Below are 12,090 nucleotides of genomic sequence, written 5' to 3'. Positions count from 1 at the left end.
GCCCTCTGCTTGCAGCCCGCTGCTCCGTCACAGCCGTGTTTACGCACCCAGGGCAGCCCTGTTTTCCTTAGGTGTAATTATGCCATCTGTAATGTGGTTGCAAACTGTTTCTCATGGTGGAAGGAAGGAGCTGCTGTGCTGTGCTGTGCTGCTGCCTGTTGCAGCCCCCACTGCCCTGCAGCTTTCTTCCCACCCCGTTTCTCCCAAGGACACGGCTGTCCCCTGCTTGTGGGGCTCATGTGATGCTCTGGAAACGTTCGTGCTGACATCCCCCTGCCCAGAGGGGAGGTATGTGGGAACCAGAAGGGAAAACCTGCAGGAAAAGCACACGGCTGCTTGGTCCTGTGGGTGCTCTGAGCACAGTGGGCACTGCTGCTCCTCAAAGGAGCTGCCAGCAGGTGAGCAGCAGGGCTGGCTGAGCCGGGCAGGTGCAAGCATCACCTGTGCTTGTCAGCAGCGCTGGACAGAGATGGGAAGGAGGCATAGCTAACAGGAGACGTGAAATGACAGGTTGGCAGGGAGGGTCCCCGTTCAGGGAGCAAACTGCGGCAGGAATGGATTTTTGCCCCTGTTTACTTGAGGTTCCCCCCTGGTTTGGAGAAGAAAGGCCGTGCGTCACCATCAGCTGCTCCGAAGCGAGAGCGCAATTTGCTGAATGCGTTTATTGCTATCAGGGACTGAAAACTATTCCCAATCACTCGGCACTTCCCTTCATTCTCTCTTCCTCTCTCACCTCTCGGAGCACAGTGCCCTGGCAGCGCTGCCAAGAGCCGATCAATCGGCTGCTAATGGCAGCCCCGTGCTCTGCCATTCGTCAGCCGGGTTCTTAAAGAGCATCCGACGCTTCATGGTCGGCTTGGAGGGGGGAAAAAAAGCCCATTTGCAGGCGAGATCGTATTTTCTCCGTCTTCCCTTTTGTTCTTTATGTGCTGAGGACAAAGGCGGCTCAGGCTGGAGGTGGGGAACAGGCAGTGGAGGGGATGAAATCCCACGAAACAAAAGCTCCCGTTCTTATGCAAAGTGGGAGCGAATTTGGGGAGGAGGGGAGCACAGAAACTGTGCCCTCTGTAGCAGAGCAGCGGTGTCAGTCGGGCAGGAGCCCCTCCTCGCCGCGATAAGAGGAGAAGGAACGCGGTGGAAGTTTTCCTGCAGGCATCGGGGGGCTGTTTGAGGAGCGGGAATATTGTTGCGCAGTAGGGCTGGGCTGGGGTCAGATCCTGCTCACCATCACTGCCATGAGTTGTGCTGGGCTCAGTGGGGCACAGAGGGGTCCCTCGGTGAGATGTGGGGCTGCTGTAGCTGCACAGGGACGGGTCCCCTTGTCCTCTGCAGCGCTGGGATCTGTGCAGAAGGTGATGTGGGAGCAGAGCCTGGAGCTTATCGTGAGCCCTGCAGGAAGGCAGCACCAGGAGCACAGCAGCAGCAGAAACGTGGGCTCAAAGCATGACATTCAGGAGGCTCCTCACCCACCAGTGCCCGTGAGAGCCCTGGGTGCTCTTGTCATGCCCTTGCTGGGGTTCCCCTGCCAGGTGCCCTTAATCCACCACCATGGCACAGCATGACCAGGGCTTGGTGCCGTGCAAACGCCTGCTCCATGGCTGCCTCACCAAAGGGGCTTCTTGGCGACTCAGGAGAGATGTGCAGAGAAAAGGGAGATTGGGCAAGCCCACCTTAATTGCGTTTTGCTACAGCAAGGAAAGGAACTCTTCCTCTGGCTGAGCCCTGCACAGTGTCCCTGTGTGCCACCAGTGTTCCCACGTCGCCATGAAGTCCCCTGTGCCTCCGTGGGGGAATGCCAACATCGCTCACCTTGGGGGTCCCCACTGGTGCTGCACGGAGCCTCAAAAGCCGCGTGCTGGGTCGGAGGGGTTGGCAGCCGTGGGACTCAGGATGGGCAGGTGTGTGGCACTGCGCAGTGACATCACTGATGGCACCAGCGGGGCCAGGGCAGAGCAGCTGTGGTGCTGCCTGGCTCCCCGCCACCCCGTGCAGCTCAAGTCAAATTTGGTGTCATCCTGCAGAGGAAGATTATGGTAATTTTCCTCCCCCCTTATGCATAATTTTCAGACTCGGCTGCAGCAGAAGCCGTGTGGAGAGATTGGGTGATGGCAATGTCATCTGCGATTCGATTATCTCCTCCTGCCTTGCCTTTTTTTTTTTTTCCTTGTGAATCCTTCATCAAAATACGTAGATCTAATTAGGACAATTACAGCGCGAGGACAGCTGAGAACTCACCCAGGCCCTCTCTGCACCGAGCTGAGTGTTGGCTGCTTGGAAACCAGCAGCTGGGGGGTTCTGTGTGGCACTGCTCGGGGGCGACGGTGACATCGGGGTCCCGCTGCCAGGCAGGTGGCCTCGGGTTTGTCCCCACAGCTTTGCCATCAGGATCTGCTGGTGACAGATCTGTGCCACGAGCTGCAGGTCTCAGCACCTCTCTGACACATTGCAGGGGGAGCTGCCCCCGCTCCCGGCACACGGGGCACGGTGTCCCCACCCCTGGGGGTGCTGCTCTGCAAGGAGAGGCTGCCCGTCAGCCTGCAGCTCCGCGTCCCTCATTGGTATTCTGTCCCCGCTCGGTGGCAGCCGGCAGGATGGGAGCGGAGTGACAGCGGTGACAGGGAACGCCTGCCACGGGGACGGCAGCGGGACGGCGGGGAGGGGAACCGGGGCAGCACCCGCAGGGCTCTGTGTGCCCGCGGTGGGACGTGTGAGAGCCCCGATGGTGGTGTCGGCTGCCGGCACTGGAGCACACGGTGCAGGGCGTGCATGTCTCTGCACTGTGCCAGCTGTGTGGCGCTGGGAATGCTCTGCACACATCACCCCAAAGCAGATTGGAGGCTTCTCATCTGGGGCTGCTCCCCTCTGCGCCGAGCCACGCACCACTTCTGGCGCTCAGGAGCGCGCAGGAGGTGCTGAGGTGCTTGCATGCACAGCCCTGGCCCTGGGGCAGCTCGCAGACAGGTGTGGGATGTGGCTGAGCACGCTGCTGCCCCGCCGGAGCACCGCCTGCCCTGGAGCGTGGTGGGAACGGGGGCTGGCGGTCAGACAGAGCTGCTGCACGGGCAATTAAGGGAAGTGCAAATTGTCAGACCCTGTGATTAACACTGCCTCCAAATCCGCATGAATATTAAAAGCCGACATTGCCCAGGCTCCCTGCACAATGAATTCTGTATGAATCTTAAGATAAATCGTTTGGATAACTTAGCGGCAGCTGTACTCCCTCGCCACCAACTGCCTCCAAAAATCATTTCAAGTCAGGCGAGAGGAGCGAGAACAGAGGCCAGATGAATGCGGGTAATTACGATTCCAGGCTCAGCAGCGGTGGGATCAAGGCTGGGCAGCGCAGGGCGCCCAGGGCTCTCCGGAGGCGGAGGCGAAGCTCTGCGTGTTCGGTTTGTTCCCAGGAATGCTGACAAGCCCCTCCGCTTGCTGTGTGCTGTCGTACTTGGCCAGGGGGGACATTTGCTTTGCATCCATATCGCTGCAGGCTGGAGGGAAAGGAGTTGCCTCCTTGGGGACGGAGGGAACACAGCGCGGGGACGTGGCGCAGGCCTGCAGCTCCATCCCATCCCTGTCCCCACTGTGCTGCACGCTGTGCAGTTCCCATTACCCTCTCGCAGAGCAGCCCTTGTTCTGCCTTTGGTGAGCAGATGGAGCACGCAGAGCTCCTGCTCATCATTAGTGCTTTCAGCTCCAAGCCCTGTCTGGGTCTCCCAGCACCTTCCTCCCAACCCAGGGGTGCCTATGCAGTGACACCCCACAGCTGCCTCCTCCTCTCCCAGGGCAGCTTGGGATGGCATTTTTCACTGCCCTGTTACATCTCCACGTGGCTCTGCATTCTCCAAAGCACTCCCAGCACCACGTCCCCATCAGCAGACACACGTCCTGCAGAGATCTGTCTGTACAGCCTGGGCCCGGATCCGCAGCGTCCACATCCTGCTGTTCCCAGCTCCTTGTTGGAATGCAGCCGCTGTGCTCCTGGTCAGAACGCAGTGCAGGAGCCGTGTTGTCATCCTCAGGTCCTCATCGCTTCCTCTGTGGCCATAAATCAGCCCAGCAACAGCTGCACAGGGAGCGAGGAGGTCTGGTAGTGGCACGGCAGCCAGGGGACGAGCAGCTCTGTGTCACCGCTGCTGAGAGGTGGCGTTTCCATCCCCATCAGAGACCTTGCGAATATTCCTATGTCTCCATTCCACCGACCCCACAAGGCTGTGCTCCCAGCATCATCCAGGTTATGAATGAAAAAAGCAGTGGGAGAGCATCAGCCAAGCTGTGCACCAGTGTGTGCTGTTCCCCAGCCGTGACTCGTTGCAATGCTGCCCCAAGAGCAGCCAGCCCGACCCCGTGCTGCCAAAAGGCAGCAGGATAAATAGGCAAATCAGGTGCACGCAGCACAAGGATATTAAACCGGAGAGGAGCAGATTGAATCAGGGCCATTAGCAGATTAAATCATTACGCTGTATCAGATTAACACGCAAATAATATGACGCTAACGCGGATCAGAAACACCAGCTTCGTGTTTGCAATTTATTGCTGCCAGGAGGTGACGGCTGGTGGCTGCCACCAGCAGAGTGGGGATGGGGATGGGATGAGAATGGAGATGGGGATGGGATGGGTTGGGGATGGGGAAAGGATGGGATGGGGATGAGGGTGGGGATGGGGATGGGGGTGGGACGGGGTGAGATGAGGATGGGGATGGGATGGGATGAAGATGGGGATGAGGATGGAGATGGGGATTGGGATGAGGATGGGGATGAGGATGGGATGGAGATGCGGATGGGGATGGGGATACGGATGGGAATGGCGCCCTGTCCTCTCTTTGTAGCTGCCAGGCCCCAGCATGGCCCTTCAGATGTTGTATTACCCAGCCACGGCACCTGGTGCAGGGTTTCTTATTTGGTAACCTCAATTAGCAGGAAAACCTAAGCTGGGAGGAGCCAGCTACCCACAGCAGCAGTACTGCCCTTTGCAGTCACGTTTTCTCCTTGACTGCATTGTTTCTGCTCCTGAAGCAGGAGAGCAGCCTCACTACGCTGCCCAGCTCCAGAGCTCTCCATGGCCATGCAAGGCAGTGAAGATGTGGCAAGAAATAGTTGCAAACAAAGGGAAAAATGTCTTTCCTCACTAACACCTTCCCCCAGGTCCCTTAGAGTTGGCAGCAGAGCAGACCCAAAGGCTGTGAGCAGATCTGAGCCCTCCTCATCTGTGCTACTGATGGCCTCGAAGGGGTTAACTCACATCCTGCAGCCTTCATGTGCTCTTTCTGCCAGCAAAGCTTTTCTTCCCTAAATTCTTGCTTGCCCAAGAAGGCAAGATGAAGCCTGAGCTGCTGCAACAACACCCGGGAACAAGTATTATTATGTGGTGTGACAATGTTTGATGAATTCATATGTGCCTAGGGGAAGGGACTAAGTAGGTGAATAAAGTGAGAATATTCTCTGTGACAATCAATACCCCTTCAATTGAACCGTCTCCACAGATGTGACATTTTGATTTTTCTTCTTTGGACGTACTAACTGGATTTATGTCCTCTTAAAGTGGAAACAGCGGGGAGAGAAGTGCTGGCAGAGGATGGAGCGGTGGGGAAGGGCAGAGCAGGGGATGGGGTGGGAGATGGAGTGGGGTGGAGTCACTGGGGGAATGGATCGGGGCAATGGGGTCAGGGTGACGGTTTGGGTTGGTGGAACTGAGTGGATGGGCTGGGGTGGATCCAGAGCGATGGGCTGAGTGATGGGTTGGGGTGACAGAGATGGGCTGATGGTGGGGGTGATGAGTTACACGGGCTGGGGTGATGGATTCAGCACAACGGGTTGAGGTGGTGGGTCTGGGGTAATGGACTGGGTGATGGGTCGGGGTGATAGAGGTGGGCTGATGGGTTGAGGTGATAGAGATGGGGTTGATTTGTAGGGGTGATGAACTGTATGCACTGGGGTGATGGATCCGGGGCGACAAGTTGGGGTGATGGGCTGGGATTGTACATTGGATGCGCTGGAATGATGGATCCGGGATGAGTGGGGATGATGAAGCTGGGATAATGGTCTTGGGCGACGTGGATAGGGTGACGGGTTGGCATGAAGGGTTGGGTTGGTGGAGCCTGGTGTGACAAGACCTGCAGACTAATCCACGCCAGGACTAGCAGGCACCTGGGGCAGGTTGCAGAGTTACAGAAGGTAAAAGGGAGAGATGCAGCGGGGCGAGAGGATCAGCAGCAGCCAGAAGAGGGGAACCACGGAGCCACTTTCTGCCCCATCCTGTGCCTGCCCTCCCCATGGGTGCCCCCAGCCCGACGTGCCTGAGCTGCAGCACCCACCGCTGGCACTCGCGTGGCTCCGGGATTCCCATCACATCCCCAACCCCGCAGCAAATGACTCATCCCCGGCACGGCCATTTGTTTGTGCTGGTTTCAGACAGACTAATGTTTTTAATGGCACATAATCATTTTTCAGAAGTCATTTGATGCTACTAATCATCACTGTGATATGCCACGACGGGATGCGTAACGACATGCTGAACAGGAAAAATGGCACTCGGATCCCTGGTTCTTCCCGGTGTAATCTATATTTTACCACATCTCTCTGCCTAATGATACTTATAGCTGTTAATAAATGACTACTTGGGCATTTTCTTTCTTTTTTTTTTTTACTTCCGTGGGTGATAAAATAATTTTGGATTACAATGTAGGAATGGGGAAGGGAAGCTCATGTGTGCCGGAGGGGCTGCGAGCGGTGAGCGGCGCTGGGTTCACCGTGCAGGGAAGTTCACAGCACGTTGTTTTTCCTGCTCGTAACTTTTTCAGCCTCGTTGTTCAATTAACAAGTGTTTAACAAAAAAAAAAAAAAAAAAAAAAAAAAAGAGTTAAAACATTTTTAAATGAAATTTTATCACCACAGTAAGAGGATCCTGCTGGCGCGGTGCCCAACGTCTGCAGGATGAATTAACGCTCAGCTCCTCGTGCTCTAACTCATTTTATTGCTTAATTAAAGGGATGGTGGCAATTTTTGTAAAATATACTTTTACTTTAAACTTCTCCTTCCCAGGGCTGCTAAAAGCTGAGGAAGGGAACGAGCTCTGAGCGTGGCCCTTAGCTCCGAGACCTTGCTTTGCCTGCCACCTTGACACCAGGAGGACAGAGCCCAGGATCAAAGAGGCAGCAGAGTTTGGGGGTGGAGCTGTGCAGCGCCTGGGACTCTTCCATGCAGCCCAGGGCGCAGGGCTGTGGGGTGCAGCCTGCATGCAGCCCCCTCTGCTTTCCTCTCCGTGCTGTTCCTGTAAGCACCTGGTTGCTGTGTCGTGTGAGGACCGAAAATACTCTGGGTTTTACTTTTTTAATCTGTCTGTCATTACCTGCTTACTTTACTTACCTTACTTTACTTTACCTGCTTTACCTTTACTTTACTTACCTGCTTACCTTACTTACCTTAGGAGCATGCTAACCAGCAGTGCAGCCCCTTGCTGGGAGGCCCAGTTGTACAGTATGGCATGGCACAGTGTGGCACGGTGCTGCATGGCACAGCACTGCATGGCACGGCACAACACAGCCCAGTAGGCACAGCAAGGCACAGCATAGCAGCAACATCGCTCCCATCACCTCCAAGCAGCAGCGGGTTTGGGAGTGTGGGCTTGCATCCTCCAATGGGAGCCCAGTTCAGAAAGGTCTCATTAGTGCCTCTGTCATTAACCAATGCACACGCAGGCCGTTTGCTTCTCCTCTGGAAATTCAGAGACTCATCATTATCTTATTAATGAAGCTGGGGGCTGGAGGTGAGATGGAGGCAGAAGGCAGAGGTGGAGCCAAGCTGGGGGGGCCGAGCACCGTCCACACTCCCTCACCTCCCCACTGCCCCGTTCCCAGGGATCAGCCCAGCAAAGATCTCTGCTCAGTGCTGCCAGCCCTCCCGCCACCATCGCTGCGCTCTGCCACCCCGTGCAGGGCTTCACCAAGAAAAGTCCCGTGCAAACAGAATGCTTTTAGTTTGGTCCACGTGTCTGAAGATAAAGGGATGTGGCTGACACGAGGGGGTGTCGCTGTCACTGCATCAACTCTCCACAGCAAAGCGAGGGGTGAGGAAAGTGTTCCATGCAATCCACTGCCGCTGCTGCCCCTTCCTTTGGCCGTCGCCTGATTATCCTCCGCTTTTCTGCACGGCGCTGCTTCATGCACCAATCGGGGTTTGTGAAGCTATTGTGCACAATGACTTCTAATGTCCTGTGAAAGTAAATGGAGGACGAGACCAAAAAGCTGCCAATTACTTAAAGAATATAGACACGGCGCTGCCATTAATGTAATGGCAAAGAACAATTCCGGAGCTGCTCGTGCCGTGCTGCTCAATACCACAATTAATGTTGCAGAGTTGACTTGAGCTCCAGCCTCCTCGAGACAGGCTCGCGCCATTAACCTTCCCCGAGTCAAGGTGTTCCAGCTCTCATATTCCGCTTAATTAGTCTCCAAGGTAATGTGACAATAGCCACTTCCTGGCACCGACGTGCCTTGGCGTGGAGCAGCGTGGAGAAGGGAGGAGAGCATCCGGGAGGGAGGAGTGTGTGTGCGTGGGTTTGCATGTGGCTGCAGGTGTGTGCGTGGGTTTGCATGTGGTTGCACACGCATGCATGCATGCAAACACACACAAACGTGTGCGCACGCATTTGCAAGCTGGAGCGCAAGTTGCAAGGCGCAGAGCAAGGAGGGCTGACACAGAGCCTCTGCAGAGGACAATTCATGTCATCTCAGATCAGAGCGGTGCACAGGACTGAGCGAATCAAGGTGCTAATAAGACAGAGCACTAATTAATCGCAGCCCCGCTCACAGAGGAGCCCTTGCCGAGTGCCGGCTGTCACGCTGAGTGGCAGCAGTGATGCTGGCAGCTCTGCAGGTGCCATGGCAGAGTGCAGACCGTGAGCAGCCTGTACGTGAGCTCACAAACAAAGCCGGGGGCTGAGGCTGGCAAAGCCAAACCCCTCTGCCCCAAAGCTGCAGCAGGTGCACAGCCGTCCTGGCTGGTATCACTGTGCTCCTGGCACTGCTGCTACAGCCAGAGTTGGGAGCATGCCCTGCACCAGGGAAGTGCAGAGCCGTGACATCCTGTACTGCAAATGGTGCAGTGCTGAGATCCTTTTCTTCTTCTTCTTCTTTTTTCCCTCTCCAAATCAGTAAATCAATTTGGCGGTGGCAGCAGAACGGCCCTTTACCGCTCGCGCGATCTGTGTGGAGTCAGACGGTCCCTTCTATCCATCACCCTTAATTAATTAGAATGTAATTACTTATGGATTCTTCTCCCATTATTCACAGCCCCCAGCACCAGGATTATGCTTTCCTGCCCCTCTGGTGCTCCCGCCCTGCCGCAGCTTGCTGTGGGGCACTGAGCTGACCCCAGGGCACATCGATCCCTGCGCTGTGGATGGTGGAGCAGGTGGCGAACCCACAGCTCTGCTGCCATCACTGCTGCACGGTGCTGGGGCTGTGCTTGGGTTGGTTTAGCCGGTGGGATGGGGACTGGGATGCAGTGGGTATGGGATGGGGGTGGGGTGGAGTGGGGATGGAATGGCAATGAGGACGGGATGGGGATGTAATTTGGTGAAAGCCCCCTGCGCCATCAGCTTGCTTCTGCCTTCTCCTTCTTCCTTTATATGCAACTTGGCGACGCAAATGTTGTCACCGGTAATTAGCTGTGTGTCCCCAGAGCCCCGCAGCAAAACAAAACCTGCCTGAAGCCCCAGCAGCGCCCAGCATGCCAGGATTTTCCTGGAATCCGGGAGCTGTGATAAGAGCAGTGCCAGCTGCCAGCACCCCCCTCCCAGCTCCTACAGCTCGGGGCAGAGCGTGGCCTTTCTGCTGGCAATGCCCGCTCAGCTCATCACCACGTGTCCTTCCAGTGGCCTCACCATCTGCTGCAAACGTGTGGGCACAGAGCAAGGGTCACTCATGCTACTGCTGGAAGGAGGTGACAGCAGCTTTAATGTCATCTGAAGAGTTATGGTGCAGGAGCGGGTGCTTCAGCTTCGCCCTCAGCATCACTGCAGCCGCATAGGCAACAGGTGTACAGGACTGGCACCCCACAGCATCCCCTTCACGCAGCATCCTGCAGGATCTGCCTTCCCCAAAAGGATGCTGTGGGTTGTGTTTTCCCTTCTGTCCCCTCTCCTGTTCCCAGCCCACCGTCCTGGGCTGCCCTGTGCAATGGGATGAACACAGGGGCTGCGTGCTGCTTCTGTTCTTCTATCGTTGTGGCTGTGCAGAAGGATGTAATCGTGCCTCTGCAGCTCTGTGCCCACCTCTCCGCAGGGAAAACACTGATTCTCCAGGCTTTCTTCAAAAACGTATTTCCTATTGTTAGAAATTTTGACACAGAATCTATTCAGTTCTGTTTTTCTTTCTGTAACTGTTTGTAGTCGTGTTGTGATTACCAGTATGGAAGATCTGTGCTCCCCTGGGAGAGAGGAGGCAGGAGGGGGCCCCTGAGCCACTGCAGGGAAGGAGATGGATGGGATGGGATGGGATGGGATGGGATGGGATGGGATGGGATGGAGATGAGGATGGAGATGATGATGGGATGGGGATAAGGATGGGATGGGGATAGAGATGGGAACAGAATTAAGTTGGGATGGAGTTGGGATGGGGTTGGAGATGGTATGAGAATAGGGGTGAGATGGGGATGGGGATGGAGATGGGGATGGAGATGACCATAGTCACGGGGATTGGGCTGGGGTTGGAGATGGGATGAGATGGGGATGGGGATGAGATGGATGGGGATAGGAATGGGATTGGGAGTCACATGAGAACAGGGATGGGTTTGGGGATGGGGAGAGGGATGGATAGGGACAGGGATGGGGAGTACATGGAAGGGAACAACAATGCCCTCACCTCCTGCTGTGCTCCCACAGGAGAGCCTCCCAGTGGCACGAGTGACCCAAACTGAGCCTGCTGATGCAAAGGGCGATGCAGTAACTCCCGTGAAAAGCCGTAATAAATCATGGTAACACAATTACACAGGGCCATGCCACATCTCAGCAGCCACCTAATTAAAAGTGGACTAAAACAAGGGAAGAAAATAACTTAATTTGGGCCCTATTTGCCTTGCTAATGTGGTGGCAGTTCTCTGCGCTGGGTGAGTGTTTATAAAATCTTAATTAGGTTCCATGTGTGGAAGAGCAACTGATACAGGGCTGTATTAATGCACTGGATCCTGGTAGGATGCTGTGGCTCTGTTCACATCCTGGGTGGTGTTTGGTGGGGTTGGGAAATGAGATGGGGAGAAAGGATGGGAAACAACTGCAGGTGGATGGCTGCAAGCTTCCCATTGGCTTTTGTTTTTCCCCTTTTTCTTCTTCTTCTTTTTTTTCCTCACTTCTTTTTAATCAAAACTTCAAATTGGGCTCAAAGCAGCTATTTATAAACCTGTCAGGGGAGGCTGGCATTTCACTATCAGGTTTCAATTGAATGGTTGCTAACAGCTCTTTGAGACACAAAGTGGGTGAGAGGACTGGGGCTGCTGAATCCCCCCATCCCATCCCACGGACACACTCTTGGCTCCATGCACACGAAAGGCTCTGGGACCCCAGGACCTGTGGGACCCCCTGTGTTTGCCAATATCTCACTCAGCCATTACGGATACCCCGCTCAGGATTGATGCTGGTGAGCTGCAGGGACCTGACTGCCTCCCACTGGGGTTCATGGCTGGGAAATAGAGAAGGAGAGGCATGGCTCACCTACGAGGTGGGGAGGGGACCCCGACCCCCATCCTTGCTGGCCATCCTGAGCAGCAGAGATGGTGGAGGTGTCCTGTCCGGCCCTACGTGAGGAAATGATTTAGACAGTTGTATTAAAATGCAAATTTCTGCCTGGCTTGCTAGTTTATCATCTGACTTGTTATACAATTTGCCAGTTATAGAAGAAAAATTACCATAATGGGCCCCTGGGGAATGGTTGTAAAAAGGATACCAAACATTACTTATCATCCCATTCCGCTACAATTATCTGGCGTTTTTCTTCTTTCCCCCCAACCCCAAGGAAAATTAAAGCATCCATAGGAGCTGGGAGATGCTGGGAGCCAACACAACGGTGTCGGTGTGCTGCCCTCGGTGCCCCCCCCAGCA

This window comes from Tetrao urogallus (assembly GCF_951394365.1).
Source record: "Tetrao urogallus genome assembly, chromosome: 18".
NCBI classification, from domain to species: domain Eukaryota; kingdom Metazoa; phylum Chordata; class Aves; order Galliformes; family Phasianidae; genus Tetrao; species Tetrao urogallus.
This window is presented reverse-complemented; position numbering follows the sequence as displayed.